The sequence below is a fragment of the Balaenoptera borealis genome (assembly GCF_965194805.1).
Source record: "Balaenoptera borealis genome assembly, chromosome: 17".
NCBI lineage: Eukaryota > Metazoa > Chordata > Mammalia > Artiodactyla > Balaenopteridae > Balaenoptera > Balaenoptera borealis.
The window spans coordinates 78,192,772-78,212,551 of NC_138876.1; the positions used below are offsets into that span (position 1 = coordinate 78,192,772).

Below are 19,780 nucleotides of genomic sequence, written 5' to 3' on the forward strand. Positions count from 1 at the left end.
GTAAAGTTAATATTTTTCTTTTTATACTGAATGAATATTCTGTGAGTAAGACTTTGAGACTACGCATACCGCTTCTCCTAAAACGCTAATTTTAGTGACAATTGATGGATCTTACCTGCAGCAATTATTATCATGGCATTTGCCTAATGTTATTTTATATTTCCTTCATACTTTCTACGTATATTAATTAGAATTCTTCTGTAAGGAAGAGCTTTCTTTTTTCTTCTGTGTATCTGTTTATTCAATTATTTATTTATATAAGCATGGATTCACAAATATTTGTTTTATTTTATGAGTTAGAATCCAGTGTGATCATTATTTTGTTACTCAAATTGTTCCAGTTTTGGCAACTGGAAACTCCTTCCTCTTGGCTCCTGTGTCCTTTCCATAAGCTCCTCATCCCTCCCCCTTTTTTATTAAGCATATTTTTATTTTCACTACTCCAAGGAACTATGGTTCCTTTTATTGAATGATATATGCCAGTAATTTAATTGCCACTAGGACAAAACTCAACACTCTTCAGAGGAAATAACAAAATCCAGAGTTTCGACAATGTATCATCAATCATGTGCAGTATACATTCAAAAATGTCTAGACTTATGAACAAGTAAGACAACGAGGCTCATTATCAGTTAATAGAAACAGTCTGACACACAACCCAAACATTGAAATTACTTGGCAAAGATTTTTAAAATAACTAGGATAAATATGTAAGAGAATCTACAGAAAAGGATAAAGAGAGAGAGAATTTCCAGGGAGACATGAAAACTGAAAAAAAAGGCGGGGGGAAGAAATCCTAAAACTGAAACATATAATACCTAAAATCTAAAAGAGGTGTGAACCACCAGCTTGATCATATATTAATATATTTTGACAAATGTTTTCCCATATTTACCTAAGCTTTAAAAAAAAGATATGACTTTAATGATACATTTCAATCCTGCTTTGTATTTTTCTCTGATGCCATTTCCCTTGTGTCCCCTCCAGAGCTGATTATCTTTCTGAATTTGGAATTTATTTTTATCATAGGTGATGTACATTATTCGGCAAATGTATGTATCTAAAACCATTATGTAGTATTTTTGCATGTTTCTTTGGAAAATGTGTTCTAAAATTTTATTTTTTACTAAATATCATGTTTTTTAGATTTACCCATGTTCATATTTATAGTTCATTAATTCTGATAGAGTATTTCATTTCTTGAATGTATCACAATTAAATCACTTATTCTTCTTTTGATATACACAGATTGTTTCCAGTTGCTCAGTATTAAAAATAGTGCTTTCATATATATTTCTGTGTACATCTCCTTGAGCACATGTGAGAGATTTTCCCTATTATATATTCCTATGAGCAGAATTTCTGGTTTTAGGATTTAGGCATTTTAATGAATTTTATATCATCAAATTTTGCTTCCAATGTGGTTGCACCTATTTACATTGCCAAAAGCAGTGCATGGTATAAGTCTTCATTTTTCCACATACTTGCCAAAAGTTGGTATCATTTGCCTTTTAAATTGTTGTCCATCTAATGGGTGTCTAATTGCACCTGATTAATTTGTATTTACTTGGGGGGGTGGTGAGATTGTCACATATTTACAATATATTCAGGTTTCCCTTCTGTAAATTACCTATTCATCTCCTTTGTCCATTTTCTATTGGATGATTTGTTTGTGCACAATTGCCACGGAAGTTTCCTTATAAATTCTGAAAAGTCATCTCTGCCAGTTATATGATTTTTAAACATATTCTCTCAGTCTGTATTTTGGTTTAACATTGTTTATGATATAATTTGTTGAACAGAAATGTTAAATTTAAGTAGTTTTGAAAATATGTGTTATTTAAGAAATTCTTCCCTTCTATGGCATTATATTTTTCTTTAATATTTTCTTCTAGAATATTTAGATCTCTAAAACATCTTAAATTTATTTTTGTGTTTGGAATGTTAAAGGCATTTTTTTTCTGTATGGATAAGCAATGATTCCAGAACCATTTATCAAATGTCCCCTCATTTCCCCACTAATTCATAATTCCACCTGTTTTCACATACGCATGAGTCTGGGCTCTCACTGTTCTATATGTCTATCACATGCCATCCTGTCCTGATTGCTATAGCCTTAACTTTTGCCTTATCTGGTATGGAAATCTCTCAACTTCTTTTTCTTGAAAATATCCTAACTACTCTTGACTCTTTACTTTTAGGGTTTTAGGATCAGCTTGTCGATTTCCACAAAAATTCCATTGGGATTTTTAGAATGGATTTGCATTGAACTTAGAGATTAATTTGGAGGAAATTGACGTCCTTGTGATACAGTCTTTTTAACTTTGAACATGTTCTACTTCACTATTTATTCAAATCTTCTTTTACATCTTCCAGTAATGCTTTAAAGTTTTCTCCATATAGTTTTTACAATCCTTTTATTGGACTTATTCTTAGATACCATATGTTTTGCTGCTATTGGGAATATGATACTTTATTTTTATTATATTTGCTAATTAGTTATTGCTGGTGTAATGTTATGGCTTTTTATGTGCAGTTGTGGAAATCTCTTAGTTCTCAGAGTTTGTTTTGACAGTGGTTTGAAATATGATAAATATGTGGATGGTAAAGCATTACCCCATCATATTCAGTGGCCACATAACATAGACTCAAGCTCTCCTTCCCCTTGGCCAGCTTGGAGAACTCTGGTTTACATGCTACCAATTTAGAATGACCTAAATGTAAGTAATGTTTGAAACATAAACTTAAGTTCTATCAGAGTGATCAGTTGGATTGCCAAACCCTTTTCTGTGGTGCCTATGCTTACTTTAAATATAGTTCAGGATGTACTTGTCATCTGTCCTTTGTTATAGGTCACTTCTTGGTTTTTGAATCGTGGTGAATGCAACTCTGCTCTGGTGCTACTGATGGTGGATCTCAGACTCAATCTAGGGTGAGCTGGTCGCAGGATGGCTCCTGTGAAGGGGCCTGTTGGGGACAGATGAACCAGTCAGCTGGGAAATAAGCATATTGTTTTTTTCTTTGAGTTCTTATGTTAATGTGAAGGGAACTGAGGCCCTTTACATACCTTGAGTCGCTTAATTTTCAAAATGTTTCAATGGGGTATCATTGTCTTATTTTACAAATACGAAAGCAAGATTAGGAAATCAAATAACCTGCAAAGAAAGCATGATATGATCTTTTTCTACTTAATTCTAATATCTGTGCTTTTCCCACTATCCCATTAATCGATGTTCATTTTTACCAGTGTTTTATTCGTATTGTATCAATATTACATTTCTTGTACGCAAGTTGATTTTTGTGATGAAGAGACATTTCAGAGGCTCAGCTAATCAGTTACTCATTTGGTCAGTGACAAAGACTGTTCCTTGCAGAGATGTGTGGGCGGTGAGCCCGACATTCCCATGGAATAACGTGATGAGGGCAGGTCCCAGCACTGAGCAACAGCCTTGGCTGCACAGCCCCTTACATGCTGTAATCAGCACAAATGTCTACAGGCTAATTAAGGGAACAAAATGGAAAGACTCTTGACTCTCAGAAGATGTCTCTTGTTAAGTAAAGGATCTGGAAGAGAAACAACCATAGCGAATCACTAATATCAGAAAAATCAATGGTTATTATGTAAAAAACATTGACAATTTGCTGGGAATTTTTTCTGAGAACAGAACAAAAGGAAATGGAATTTATATCTCTACAGTCAAAGATATTGTAGGAAGACGTAAGGAAATTATATTTAAGGATGATTTTTTTTACGTTGTTACAGCAAAATAACTATTTTGCCCCTCAATGAACCCTTCTTTATCCTCCAAAATCTGCTTTTACCTCTATTATCTGTAAAATACAGAGGACAAATAAGAATATATTGCCCAATAAATTTGGAGAAATGTTTCTTTGTTGGCCTGGCCAAAATATATCTTGTTAAACTTGGAGAGCATTTATATAGTAACAATGTAGAATTCCATTTTGGGTTATTTAAAGTATTGAATGTCTCTATTGCAAGTCTTCTATAGTAACAAAGGGAATAAACTAGAAACTTACTCTTGCATATCCCATTAGCCTTGTAATTTGGTGTATCTTTAAAGACAAGAAAATCATATAAGAGAATCATATACATTTTCTTTCTCTCCAAATCTTCTTCAATTTCTTCGCTGCTTTCCCCGGCATGAAACCTTCAGAGGGCTGTTTATATAACCAAAATCCCTATTTGGTAACCATTTATATTTCCTTTCCAATCTGAGCAGAAAGTTCAGAGGCCAGCATATCTATTGTAATTTATTAAAACAAAACAAAACATGCAAAAGCAAAAAAATAAATAAATAAAACAGCACCTTAACAGTCAACTTCACCTTTCAACCCAAGGAAGAGCTGACCCCGCATCGCAGGTGCTTTGTTGCCTTGGCAATACATCTCGTGTTCCCAAAAGACGACAGTCACATGTAGGAGTCACAAAAACATCTGAGAATGTTATTGTCTGCTGTGTTAAAATCTGGGCCAATGGAAGGGGAAAAAAACCCAACGCTGAGTACATTTGTGCTTGGTTTAAATAATTATTCATACTTACATCAAGGTTGTGATAGTTATGCCGCTATACATTTACCCAATCATCAAGGGACAGAAAATCTCTGCTAGGTCAGAATAAAATAGCTCATGTAAAACACCTTTTAAAGTTACCACCATAAAATAATAACTGCCACCATCTTTAAGTGTTTTCTATGTGCCAGGCACTGCTCTAATGTTTAAAATTAATTCATCTCGATCTTTACAAAAAGAGTTATAATGAAAGTTCTTCATTAACCCATTTAATTGCCACAAGAACCCTCAGTGGAAGCGGTGTGAGTATGTTCATTTTAAGGATGAGGGAAGTGAAGAAGAGAGAGTAATTGCCTGTGGGCATATGACCAGCAAACGGAGGAGCAGCCTTTGATCCCAGGCTGGTGCGGAGCCCACGTGCTCCTGCGTGATGCCATAGCTGCCTCTACAGCCTCCTCCAGCTTCAGAGGAGAGGACCGAAGCCTAGAGGGGGAACCTGCTCAACATCCCACCGTGGAGGCACCGCGTTTGAGCCTGGTGTTCACAGAGCCGAAGTCCGCACTCTGCCTCGGTGCTGGGGAAACAGGCAGCGGACCCTCGGTGCTCTGTCTGCAGGTGGCCCCGGGGGGCTGCCCGAATCCACAGCTTGTCGTGCAAATAGAAAGATCTGTCCTCTAATAACGTGTTGCATACGGTCAAAGACCACAGCAGTCTGCCAGGATTAGAAGGCTGGTGCGGAATATGACTGTCCCCTCTTCCCTGTGTTCAGAGGAGATGGAACGGAGACGATGACGGTCCTTCTCATGAAAGGCCGGCCATCCTATGACGGGAAGTGAGCGCTCAAAGGTTCCGAAGGGAGGGGCTGCTGGCTGCTGGCTTTTCCTGTTTCCTCTACTTGAGCTCAATATGTGCAAATGTGAGAGACTGATTGATGTGTTGAAGGGTAATTCAGCCTTCAACAAAATTGAAGAAAATATCATTGTGGGTATTTGCAAATTTCACTCATTACGCCAGGTTTCTGAAGCCAAAATCCAAGCTGTCCTGAATTTATTGTCTTATTACAGTCCAAGTAATATAATTAAAAGCTATGGCTGACACATAATGACTAATGATACAAAAACCACTCTGCTTCTTCTGGGTGTTAATATTTATTCACAGGTTCCCTCACTAAATCAAATTAACCATCTTGGATAGCCTTAGGCTAATTTTGTTGCTGTTGTTTTTGTCCTATAAGTAGACCTATCACATTCCAGCTAGCCAGTGGATCTTTGAAGAAAGAACTGACTCAGTCATGCTCATTTTACACTTAATTAACTATGAGACATTCCACTTTGGGGTAAGTACTGAGTAGTTAGACTTATCGAGGTTTTTAAAGCCAGCCCAGCGTTCTACATTCAACAAATAATAGATGGATTGATGAAGATTCATGTATCTTCACGGGGTCTGAACTAGTGACTGAATTGGGTGAAATCTTTTCTAGAGTCAGTTGGGCAAGAGAGGGGTGATGATTGCTCAGAGACCTGTCTGTTTTAATTTCATTCTCCCTACAAAGATGCTGAATTTCTTGAAAGCAAGGTTCTGCTTTACTTACTAATTTTCATTTGCCAAGCACAGTACCTAGGGCATAGTGAGAGCTTCGTAAATGTTTATTAAATGAATGAATGAATGAGGTGGATGTGAGACATGAGTGCGAAATATAAGTCACTAATTAGCCTGAAGGGTGTGTGTCACAGGTGATACACTCAGACAACGAAAAAGTCTTTCTGAGGTATATTCTGAGAAGCACAGAATGGAAAGTATGTAAAGCTTACATTAACCATATATATATATATATATATATATACATACACACACACACACACATACATATATATATTTACATATACATTTGTATGTAATAATATAACAAGTCACAAATAATATTCAGTGAGGTTTCAGTGTTAACTTCCAATGTCTCCTCACTGAAGGGGTGGGGAGAACCTTTTGCCAATTGTGTGTTCTATGTTCTGATTCTATCTGGACCCTCCTCTGTCCATTCTTGTTTAAACGGACACTTCCTATCACAATATATACGAATATCGAATCATTATGTGGTACCCTTGAAACGAATATAACGTTATATGTCAATTATACCCCAATAGAAAATTAAAATAAAATAAAAGGGCACTTCCATTTGGATTTATATTAATGGTAGAGACATCTCAGAAGTTATATTGAAGGTCGAACCAGGTTTCGCTCTGACCCCATTGACTGCTTTTCTCCAGTTCTAGTTAATTTGTGGCTCCACAGAGGTGGCCCCACTCTTTTCAAGTACATTCTGCAAAATAACTCCCACCTGCTTGCTTTCTTTCTCTCTCCCTCTTAATGAAAACTTTCTGCTTTGAAGGCAAGAAGGGATGTAATAGACTTTCTTGGATTTTAGCAGGAACAAAATAGATCCCCAACAAAAATTACTCCACTGCGTAGAGCACTGAGTTTCTGCAACTTATTTTGTTTTTATTCAAACTTCCCACCCAGTATAGCAGCCTGTGCTTTTACTCTTAACTCTTTTCCATTCCCTGAGGATGGGCTACATATACACCCAAACAAAAATATAGCTAAAATATCCATCATTTGTATATCCCTTGACAATTAAAATAATTTCTGATTAAATGACTAATTTATCGCCTATAAGGTCCAGCTTAGAAACCAAAGCCAGGACTGTTTATGAACAGTCATGTTTATGCCTCTGATTACACTAACCCCTTATTGGCCCCAGGCCAAAATTGTGTTTTTATTCTTCTAGTCTTTGCAAAATATTTTAAAGTATTTCTTCCAGTTTAACACCAACGCCTATTGATGGCAGGATTTTCAGGGGATTTCATCCAAAAACTCTTCATCGGGACTCGGATATCTCAGTCCTCGCCGCCAGTGGGGTGACGTCTTGCGGCCCCATCGCTGCCGGGAGACTGAGAGGCTGCAATCACTCCACTCACAGGTGGTGTAGACGAGGTGCAAAACATCCTTATTCTGGAAGCCGGTGCAAAGAGTTATTCCTGTTGCTCTTCCCTGCATCTTTTCAGTCCTTAAAAATGTCTTTCTCAAATATTCTATGACATCACTTACATGTGGAATCTAAAAAAACAAAAAATGATACAAATGAACTTATTTACAACACAGAAACAGACTCACAGACTTCGAAAACAAACTTATGGTTACCAAAGGCGAAAAGTGGTGGAGAAGGATAAATCAGGAGTTTGGGATTAACATATACACACTACTATATATAAAATAGATAATCAACAAGGGCATACTGTATAGCACAGGGAACTCTACTCAATATCCTGTAACAACCTATACGGGAAAGTAATCTGCAAAAGAATGGATATACGTATATGTATAACTGAACCATTTTGATGTACACCTGAAACTAACACAACATTGTAAATCAACTCTACTCCAATATAAAATAAAAAAGTAAATAAAAAATAGTCTGTACCTTTACAAAAAAAAGTCTTTCTGCAAGGGAGTTATCAGCATAACATCACACAGTTTCAAAAAGCTTCTGAAGATGGATAGTTTATTTGTGAATACAGTCATTATTTGCCCTTGCCCACTTCATCCCAGACAGTTCTCTCTTATCCCCAGGCTGCTCTCTGGGCTTGTGGATTATTCGGGTCATTTGCTCTGCCTCTTTCCTCTTCTGTTGGAAGCATCTTGCCATTTCAGTGGGTGGGACTTTGTTTGCAAACGTGCCAGAGCAGAGAAGAAAGGAGAAAATAAAAACTGAACTTAGGGACTTCCCTGGTGGTCCGGTGGTTAGGACTGCCAAGGGCCCAGGTTCAGTTTTCACTGCCAAGGGCCCAGGTTCAGTCCCTGGTCAGGGAACTAAGATCCCACAAGCCATGTGGCTTGGCCAAAAATAAATAAATAAAAAAAAATAAAATGAACTTAGTTTGCTACTTGTTCACAATCCTAGTGTATATTTTCTTTGTTTAATTCCTTGTTTGTTTTCTGTGGTTGATACGTTTTGCAAGGGGAAGAAGGCAGAATCTAGAAGGCAGGGTATGGAGGATTTGAAAATGTTGATTAAAATTTTTTGCTATTTTCTGGTATTTTAAATTATGCGTGTTCAGTGTAATTAGACGCAAAGAACATCTAATCTCTTTTAGGGCAATTATTTCAGGTCTTTTCTCTATTATGGGTTATGGATTCTTTTAAGGTAAATTAGAATCTTGATATTATTAAGATTGTCTGAAAATGATATAATTTTCTACGTTGAAATCCATTAGTTACTACTTGCTGAGACTATCCAATGAGCTGAATTGACTGCCCCCAGCTCTTTTGCATTTTATTATGAAGCTGAGAATGAGAGCAAAACTCCAAGACTTCCTGGGCAGGCACATAGCTCCATCATAAATCTGGGCTTGTGTGCTGGTTTTCGCCCTTATTTCTAGCGTGGAATGGAGTTTAATGGGGAGAAGACTCTTCACGGTAAAGCCTGGAGCTGATGAAGAGGAAAGATGCTGGCGCTGGTTTCTGTGCCCTGGGAAGTTGCTGGTGCGCCCTCTGCTGTTCTCCCTGCAGAGCCGCCCACTTTGAATATCATATCTGAAGATGCTTTTCTGAACCTAACAAATTAGAAAAAAATTTTTTTTTTTTTTTGGTTATAGTATTTTAGTGGTTTCGCATACTGGAATTACAAAGGAGAATTTTTACAAACTTGCAAAAATCATATGTCTCACTGTCTAAATGTTTGCAAACATCCTCTTCTAGCTGTATGTCTTAGAAGTTTGGTTTGGGGTATGAGGTGGGTTGATGCTGCTGGAAAGGGTCGTTGGATGCCTTTAATGCAGAAATAATCTACACTGGAAGCTTGACATAAATAGAAAGTTGTGTAACCATCAGAAATACTTCATTTCAACTTGATGAGTTAGATTAATCAAGTAAACAACAGAAATATATTTTTAAGTCTCAAATTTTCAGTGACAAGATCCTAGTGTAGAGCACAGGGAACCATATTCAGTATCTTGTAATAATCTATAAGGGAAAAGAATCTGAAAAAGAAGATATATATATATAGATAGATAGATAGATAGATAACTGAATCACTTTGCTGTACACCTGAAACTAACACAACATTGTAAATCAACTATACTCCAATAAAAAAATTTTTTCCAGTGACATCAGCATTGCACTTCATAAACATTTATCATTTTATAGAAATGACAGTTGCAACTCAGTGATGTGCTAGGTACAATTTACCTAAGCAGACTAAATCAAGTTTTTTTTAATTATAAAAAATACATTGACTTTAATATTAAACTTCTCTTCGGTATCACCAATCCATGTTATTTTTGATTTAAAAAACAAACATGAACAAACATTATATTCTCTTGGGTACTACAGTGCTAGAAAACAAGCGTTTTTTATATTTTCTCTAAGCAGAATGTTAGACAAGATCCCACCTAATATGATTGTTCCCAGTTAGATAGCAAAATAGAAAATATTTTTACAACAAAAATAGTATTAGAGATGGTGTAAAGAAAAATTCATTTAATACAAGTACAAGTATAAATTGGTAAACCTTCTGGCTTATCAAGCAGGTGAAGAATCTTAAAATATTTCTAGCCTCTAATCCAGTGTTCCGTTTCCAGAAATATATTGGGAAATCAAAGATGTAACAAAGGCCAAGATGACTCAGAGAGCATTACTTATAATGACAAAAAGCAACATTAAAATAATCTAAATATTAAATAGGAAAAAGGAGAAATCAGTTGTGATGATAGGGATTTCACAGTGGAATATTGGGAAATAACATTAACATGATGTTTTTGAAGAATTGTTAGTGATGTAGAAACTCACAAGACAGAATTGAATGAATAAAGAAGGCAAGATTGTGTGATAAGTATGATTACAATCATTTCTAATATAGATTGAATATATGCATATAGATAGGTAGCAGAAAAGGTATTGAAAGAAAATACACCAACATATTGAAAAGTAGTTATGGGTTATTTTTATTTTCTTCTTTGGGTTTATCGACAATCTAAAAAATGCCTAACTATGAATATATTTGTGACATTTAATTGTGTGCATCAGCTTGACTGGGCAAAGGGATGCCCAGATAGCTGGCAAAATATTATTTCTGGTTGTATCCGTGAGGGTGTTTCTGGGAGAGATTAGTAATTAAATCAATAGACTGAGTAAAGAAGATCAGCCGTTCATGGAGAGACTGAAGAGAACAAAAAGGCAGAGGAAGGGCCAATTTGCTGCCTTTGCTTGAGCTGGGACACCCGTCTTCTCTTGCCCTTGGGCTTGGTGCTCCTGGTTCTTGGGCCTTGGGCCTTGGATAGAAACTGACGCCATCTCCCCCCAACCCTGCCCCCACTGAGTCTCAGGCCTTTGTACTTGGACTGATTTACTTACAAATCAAGTCAATTAATTATAGAACCCCTCATGTAAAGCTAGAGAACAATACGGAAGTATTTAACAAAACACCATCAAATACCTCACAATCCAGCAACTTCATTTCTGAGTAAGTGTCACAGACACTTCTCTATAAGGGACTTTTCTCCACAATTAAAGATCCCTTGAGAGGCTTAGGGCAATTCATTTCTATATTCAGCAAGAAGTGTGAAGTATTGTTTTTTATACATTGCCATGTTAACTGCCAGTGGAAAGTTGAGAACAGGGTGGGAAAGCAAATATTGAAAAGATGTCCCCTCTCTCCCTGGTGTGACCGTGACGGTCACTGGTGGTTCTGGTTCTACTTTTCACTGAGCTTGGATTCAGACTCAGAATCCTTCTCAACACAGCTCTCTCCAGGCAGCCGTTAACAAATGTAGTGCAAGATGAAACTTTTTTTTGCAACTCCTGGCTTATAGTTTAGTTAAGACAGAACATGCATACTTAAAAAATGCAAGGCATTATTATTTTATGTTCAATTTGGTGATGCAGACTAGCATTGCTGCTGGGAGAAGGGCAAGCTTAGCCAAAGGCAGAGCAGGAGAAGAAATTGTGTAGGGAAGGAGAGCCCTGTTCTTGGTGGCTTTGGAGGAGACCAAGGCAGGAGAGAGCAGGAAGAGGCTTCAGCAGAAATGAATGGACCTGCAACTAAGCTGCATGTGAGCATCAGCAAGAAGACTGTCTATTCAAGATGGGAGTGGATTGACGTTCTCTGTCCCCTCTCCTCTGTCAGTGACACATGGTAGACGTGGAGCCCTGCTCCCAGATTTCCTGTCAAGATTTGCTGTAGATCCTGCACAGTTAGTTTAGGTGCAGGGAGTCCCTGAGCCTTGGGTCATGCTCTGGCCAGAGCTGCCCGTGCCTGCTGCTGAGCCAGGTAGGAGCACAAAGGTCCAACTCTTTTGGTCCAACATGGGATACGTGCTCGGTCCAGAGCTCGCTGGGTTAGCTGAGGCTTTCTTGGCAGGCCTTGGTCCTTGGTCCTTGGTCTTTGGCATCTACTGTCAGCATTCTCCCACTACCCAATTCTGCTTCCTCTCCCTTTCTTCACAGACATTGACTCCTAATAAATAGCCTACACTCCAAATTCAGTCTCAGCACCTGCATCTGGAGAAGCTGACCCTCAGCATCTGGTCACCTCCACTACCCCCAGTCTCCCGTGAGAACCTTCCACACAAAATACGAAGCATAGTAAGGAAGTGATAAGGAAATTTCTGTTGTACCATTGGAACCATAAATTAAATACTTTCTTTTTTTTTCATATGTGCTATACATTTTTGCAATGTAAGGGGAATATTTGTAGCATGACTTCATCATGAGATAAAACTAAAAATACATTAAACTACTAGGCAGACATATTGCATTTTCACAGGGCTATTTTAACTAGAAAAATAGGGCATGAAACTTCATCTGTCAAACCATCTTCCTTAAAGCGTCAGAAAGAGAAGGTGGGAGAGAGCTAGCGTTGATTGAAAGCTACCGGATAACAGTGATATTCTTACATTATTCATAGACTATTTTTAAAATACAGTTGAGCTGAAACTGCCTCCACTGAGAAACAGAAGCGACTCTCTGGAATGAGATGTTCTCATGCATCAACCTACGGAAACGTATCCTGTGCACAGCTTCCATCACGCTGTCAGGAAGGGTCAGCTCTGCAGCAAACGTTTAAGGCTACAGCCTGAGGGATGGGTTACAGCCTGTGGTCCTCACGCTTTGTCACAAGGGGGCAGCCTTTGCATTCACTGTAATAAAGTAAAAGCTTCCAAGAAAAAGCCATTCCATTTCATGTTTAACATAATGAGTTTACTGCAACAAATCAAGATGCATGAAACAGCAATATAAAATACTTAGTTCCCACATTCCCTACAAATTGTTTTACACTTATTGAAATCAAGTCAGGGATTCTGAGAACGTTAGAACTACAAGGGACCTTAGAAATATGAAAAGCACAGCCTACTCTGTCTGCTTGCCCTGAGCCAAACGCAAGGTTAACCAAGTCACACAGAGTCTCAGCGGTCCTCCACGCAGTCATCTGATCTGGGTGTGCCACCCCCAAGTTTCAGACCAGGTAACTGAGACAAGCAACTCCCTCAACAAATATTTATTGAGCACACAGGACCCAGTAGCAAGTCAGTGGGTGAACGAGGCTTTCTACTTAGGTCTGTCTGATGCCAAAGCTTGCTACTGTCTTCTAGAAAACCTTCAATTCCTTCTGTTACAGATGAGGAAGTAACATTGGAGAGACTAAATGAATCATGCAAAGGAACAGAGCTCCTTGGTTTAGCACTTGTTTCCCTACCACATTGCCATCCCCCCAAAGCTGACACCAGGTAGAGGTGACCATTGCCTTGGTGACATAGGTAAGCCATGTAGAGTCGATTGCAAAGCTGGTTTTATTTTTAAGTGAAGAAAAAATAGATATGTATATCAGGGAATGAGATACATATGTCTCATTTTATGAAGTCAATAAGAAAGTCAAAATTCCTGATAAATTATTTTAGTTTAATCTCATTAAAACTTTTGTTTAACTGCAATTTTCCCACAGAAATGTAGTAGTATTATTCCATCATTTTCTGACCTTTATTACTTCTCCTTCATCCTATTTTATTTCTTGACGTATATATTCTGATGTATATTGGTTTCCTCATTCTATCTTCCATGTCTCTCAACACCTTATAATTTTCACTTATTTTTCCCTTTTTACTGAATGCTGTGTAATTTCCTCATATTTATCTTTAAGGTTATTAATTTTTTACCTGTCTCTAATTTGTTATTTAATAGGCTTATTTGTTTTTTAACCTTAAAAATTATATTTTGAATTTCTGTACATTAGTTTTTCAATTTCCACATATTTGTTGTTCAAAGAATTTAACCTTTTCTTAATGGTGATAAAATCACTTTAAATGTGCTTATGTTATGCTCTACTTCAGATTGCAATTTTAATTTTTCAACCTCTTGAAGTTCTAATAATCTTCTCATTCATGGTAGATTGTTGTCTCATTTGCTATTCTTTTATAAACGGAGAGATGAAAGTTACTAAGACTGTGTTTTTCTGTGAGAATCCACTGTGGTTGTGGAAACACCCCCCTGTATTAGTTTACAGACAGAATAAAGTACCACAGATTGGCTGGGGTTGGGGGCGCAGTGTTAAACAACAGAAATTTGTTTTCTTACAGGTTAGAAGTCCAAGATCAAGGTGTTGGCAGGCTTGGTTTCCTCTGTGGCTTCTCTCCTTGGGTAGTAGATGGCCGTCTTTTTCCTTTGTCTTCATATGGTCTTCCCTCTGTACACACCTGCACCCAACTTTCCTCTTCTTATAAGGACACCAGTCATATTGGGTCAGGGCCCACCCTAATGACCTCATTTTACATTGAAGTCCTTTTTAAAAACCTTATCTCCAAATAGGGTCACATTCTGAAGGGCTGGGAGTTAGGACTTCAACATAGGGTTTGGAGGGGGGACATAAATCAACCCATGACAACCCCCAAAGTAGTTTTGCTTACAAGTCTGGGCATGTCACTAGCCTAGGATAAATTTTTATGTTAGTTTATTGGGTCGAGCACTGCTGAATCGTAGGCAGTAAATTCAATTCTCAAACTCCTGGTAAAGCAAGCCAACAGTTTCACATTCTAAAGAAGAGGGACTTATCTCTCCACCCCCTTCAATCTTCTATAAATGTTAATTCTGAATAAGGCAATCTAATCTCACCCTCCATGGCCAAATCTTTATCCTGATTATGTTTTAACAACCTAAAAAGATCCTGCCTCTGTTCTCTCAAGATGCGGAGGTTCAGTCTGACCGTGTTCTTTTTCCTGTGTGCACCTAGCATACCTCAAGGGGTAGTCAATGACCATACTACAAGGCATGCATGAAAAAAAGCTCTACGTGTGATGGACCCCGCTTCTAACAGGAAAAGTAGAATGCTATGTTGGACAAAACCTGGACAAAGGCAGGTGGACATATATTTAAGACCCAAGTCTCCCACAGATTAATCTGCTGCATGGTGTTGGGTGAGTCACTTATTCTCTCTGAGATGCAATTTCCTCATCTTACATAAAACCAGAGTCTCAGCATGATTAAGAAGCTTAAAAATTTCTGCCAAGTGCTTGAGTATACCTGGCATGCAGATTTTCCACCTCTAGCTCAGCTCCTTACCCTTTGTTCCAAATGAGTATTTGGCTTTTGAGGATTGCATATCCCATTGGTCAGTCTGGTATTCCCAGCATCTCTAGCCACCAGTCAACTAATGCTGAGAAGGCTGTTGCCATTTCAGATTAAACGTTGCTCAGCTGCAATAAGCATGGAAAATCAGAGCCAGGAATCCGTCTGAAGATTGCCTTCTTCCGGAGATGTTTCTCTGGATCTGGGCCACATGACTGTGGTATGCAGAATTCCAAGACATGTACTCTCTGTTGTACCTGCCCTGTAGGGTCCCCTCCCCTTGAGTGTGGGCAAAGCCTGTGACTGTCATGGGGTATCAGCATCATGATTTAGTTACTTATCAGTTGACTGAGTTCATCAAAAGTGATACCATCCTGGGTGGTCCTAACACCATGAGAGGAGCCTTTACCAGGTGAAACGTCAGAGAGATGTTCTCCTGCTGGCCTTAGGCAAGAAAGCAAAGGGCCTTGCTGTGAACAGCTCTGGAGAGGGGCTGCCTCTAGGCTGAGAGCCTCAACTGGACAACCACAAGGGACTGAATTCTGCCCACTCCTGAATGATCTTGGAAGAGCACCCTGAGCTCCTGGTGAGAACGGCAGTGGGGCCACTCCCTCGACTGCAGCCGTGGACCCAGTCAAGCTGTGCATGGACTCCTGACCCAGAGAAACTGGGAGATTAGAGATGGGGGTTTTAAGCTGCTAAACATGTGGCAAGTTGTTATTCACAATAGAAACGTACTGCAGTGCCTTGGCTGTGAGGTCAGTGGTAGCAAAGGCTCACACAGCAGCTGCTCTGCATTTTGCTTTCCACACCACAGAACCACTGGGCCACGCAGGAGTGAGGGCGCTCTACTCCCTTTTAACTCCATACTGTCAAAACATTACTATTTGGTTGCAGCAAGTGTTGACTTGGTGCCATGGTTAAATAAGCATAAATCGTCTTATAAAGGAAGAGGAAACTAATATTTCCTAAACAGACCTAATAAGTCCTTTCCTTTATGTATGTGAATAGCTTGATCTTCACAAACCCTCTAAGGTGGGTTTTACTGTTCCCATTGCTCAGATGAGGTTATTAAACCTCAGAAATTCTAAATAACTTACCTAGTCATACAATTCATAGGGAATAGAGCCAGTATTCAATTACACGGATGCCTTGGGCAGAATATTCTACTTTATCTGGTTTATTTTATTAGTGGTGCACTGTAAAAATGTAGCTGCCAAACAAAGGTTCTTAAAGGACTCTCAGTCTGAGTTGAAAGAAGTGCCCAGAGTCCCAGAACTGGCATTGCATATCCAGTTAGGGCGTCATCAAAGCTCACCTCCTTCCTTGAACGCTTCCTGGCTAACGCCAGGACCATATTGCATCAGGACATGACAGAATGACGCATCAGCTTGGAGATATTTCCTGTTGGCATATTAATTACAAACATCTTTCTTCCTTGGCAGGTTTTCCAAAAGCTGAAACAGGTAGATTGTTTTTTAACAGAACAGTCAAAGTATGTAATGGCATGTTGACTCCTGTGGTACATTTTGCTTTTCTTTTTATTTCCCCAAATGTCACATAAAAATATGGATTTCACATAGGAACACTTTCAGGGCAATACAGCAGTACAAATCCAATTTGAAAACTGCCTTGAGATTCACATTATGGCATTATTCTCATTATCCCCCAACTAGCAGCCTCTGGCCTTATGCAATGGGCAATGTCCATTAGAATGTATTAAACTCATCAATCAAGGGACAAGAAGGAAAAATATACTTTAAAGAATGTGCTCATGCCCAACACTGCTGACACTCTTGTTCCCTCCTTGCGATTTGTAGTTGATTCTGAATAACTTTAGGAAGCGTAAGACATGTCCCATTTTAACCTTTAGGATTTCAAGAGGCACCATCTCATTAAAATAATTTAAATAATGGGCCAGTAGATCTGTGAATGAACTGCACATTTAAAATGGCAGCATTGTATTGTAATTGTGAAATTTGTTCATATTATTTTCAAGACTGAAAAGCTGGTCCATTATCTCCTCCTATCATCGTTTACAGCCTAATGTGGTCCATTTGCCTTAAGCATAGGAGAAATCACAAGAAGTTTCGGTTAAAAGAAATTAGGGAATCCCCTGGCAGTCCAGTGGCTAAAACTCGGTGCTTTAACTGCCGAGGGTGTGGGTTCAATCCCTGGTTGGGGAACTAAGATCCTGCAAGCCACGTGGTGTGGCAAAAAAAAAAAGAAAAAAGAAATTAAAGTCAGAGTAATTTTTGTGTCTTGTGGTTTCTTTTGATTGTCTTATGCTTGTTCGTATCTATTTTTTGCCCTATTTTTGTATCTATTTATCTATGGAATTAGATGGCGCATGGAAATGACTCAGCACAGTGCCTGGCACATCATCTTTGGCTCTTATTTGTTGCATGATGCTCATTCTTACCGGCTTGTTGCATTCTAAATTACTGATATGTATTTTTAATTAATTCTTGACAAGATGTTTAAGCTCAAAAACTGCTTCAGCCATTCTTTTTTGATACTTGAATATACTCTGCATTTTATTTCTGATTATTCTATACTATTCTACATGGCATTTACTTTTTATATGATATCTACACAGACTACGTATTTATTGAAAGCAAGGATCGTGATTTCTCATAACGAAATCACCAGGGCTCAGTAAAATTTCTGACATGGAGTAAACCTCCATAAATGCTCACTGAACACAGTTTATAGCCCACTTCCCCAACTGCACCCGGCAGTGCTATATACAATCTTCTACTGATGAAGGCCCAAAATAAGCATGTCTGATCTAACTGTAACCTCGATTCGGGTTGGTTGTTATGTTCCTACGGCACGTTGGTATTATTTGAACTGTAGCACAAAGAGCAATCATTTAGAATGTGAGTCATCCATGAAAAACATGCCTGCAGCATACTGTATTCTTGTTCCCTTGGTTCCCAATACCAAATAGCAGAAAACGATCACCACCTACACACAGCACTCCCACCGCAGTAATGAGGCACGTCACAGCCTTCGCAGGACTCCTGAAGAATCCCACAGACCACAGCAAAGCCACGCCAAGGGACATTGCTGTGTGGTTTGGAAGTTTTTTATTCAGGGAGCCTAAAGCAAAGACTGAACTCTGCAAAAAGGGGGGAAGAAACCCTAAAACTAAAACAAAAATCTCTTTTGATTTCATCTGTCCCCACTCACATTCCAACCTTGTGCCTCACCCCCAAAATAATAATAATAATAATAATTAAAATGAAATTAAATAAAGTAAAATAAAATAAAATAAATGTAACAAAAATAACTCACTCACAGACCCTGAAAAACCCTGTTTCAGGGAATATAGGTGATGCATATATGGAATCCAGACAATATATAAAATACAAAGTCAGTGATTCATGAAATTGATTAGGCAAATTACTTAAGTTAATTAAAACCTAAACTCACTGTCCTTAAATCAATAAAACTCTTCCTTTAATCCTCTGGTGGAAGAGAGTTGAGGCAAAGTGCCCCCTTTTAAAACGTTAAACACTCAAGAATCAGAGAAAGAGAGCAAATTTCCTCTTTGACTTTTATAGAGGTAAGTCCTGCTTAAATATAAATGAAAAACTAATTCAGTGAGTTTCCAATAGTATCTTCATTAAGGTGAGGCCATAAAAGGAAAGTTTGAGGCTGAAGTGATCATTTCCAAACACTGAGAGAGTAGAAGCATCGACGTATTGTGCTTAGACAGGCCATGCAAACACAGGACCCAGCGGCAGGTGGGGCAAATGCTGTTATCTGGCTCTGCCTTAACTACGAACAGGTCTTATCTACACCGCCCCCTACTGGTGGACTTCTCAGCCCTTCAGGCTAAGTACAAATACCAGTGGCTAAAGTATCTGAATCCCATAAATAAAACAACAGAAGAAAACTGCATTATTCCTCGGATCTCTTTAGCTTTAAATATTAAAGTTGGACTCACCAGGGGTGCAAGTCCCCTTTGCAAAGCAGCCTTTATTTTGTGTCAATATATATTTTTACTCAAAGTAACTTTATAGCTGATTTGTTATTTTGATCCCAAAAACACAGACAAAAAAAGAAGAAAACTACACTCTTTTCTTTTATCACTTTTTCCATGTTTCCTCAGATTTGTAGTGTTTGATCATAACTGACTTTCCTTATGATGTGCTTTCATTTACCAGGCCCAAAGACAAGTATAAAATAAAAATATTCTATAAAATATCCAATGAAAATATTGCCCCAAAATTTTGCGTCCAGAGATTTTCTGGAAATAGCTGAATGTAGAATCTGGAAAAGAACATGTTTTTAGTTCAGAAGATCTAGTAGGCTAAAGTTTTCAGCTGTTTCAGGCTTTTCTCTTTTAGGAAGAGGAAAGAAAACTTTTCCTATTCTTTGTTTGTTGCTAATTTCAGACCAATACATCAATGAAATTTTAGAAATATCTAGGAGAAACTGCATAAATAGGATTGACAAGTAAAAAACCCCCTCCTGTTTTTCAGAGCACATATAGTCAGATTTTGCGACTCTGTCGTCGCTTCATCTTCTCACTCACCTGAAGGTTGAAAGAGAACTCTCCCACTGTATTCCTGCTGACCAGTGGCCATGCACTGACCCTTGTCACTGATCAGCTGTACTGGAGCTGAAG

The 19,780-nt window shown here is 38.3% G+C and overlaps 1 long non-coding RNA gene across 1 annotated transcript; it reads right to left on the reverse strand.

Moving 5' to 3' along the window:
* Window positions 1–1,509: 1,509 nt before the first annotated feature.
* LOC309615335 lies at window positions 1,510–19,680 on the reverse strand. The gene is made up of 2 exons (XR_014236747.1): window positions 14,155–19,680; window positions 1,510–7,644 (listed from the first exon to the last, which is right to left on the reverse strand). It is a non-coding gene; the product is annotated as an uncharacterized lncRNA (long non-coding RNA).
* Between the last annotated feature and the right edge of the window lie 100 nt (window positions 19,681–19,780).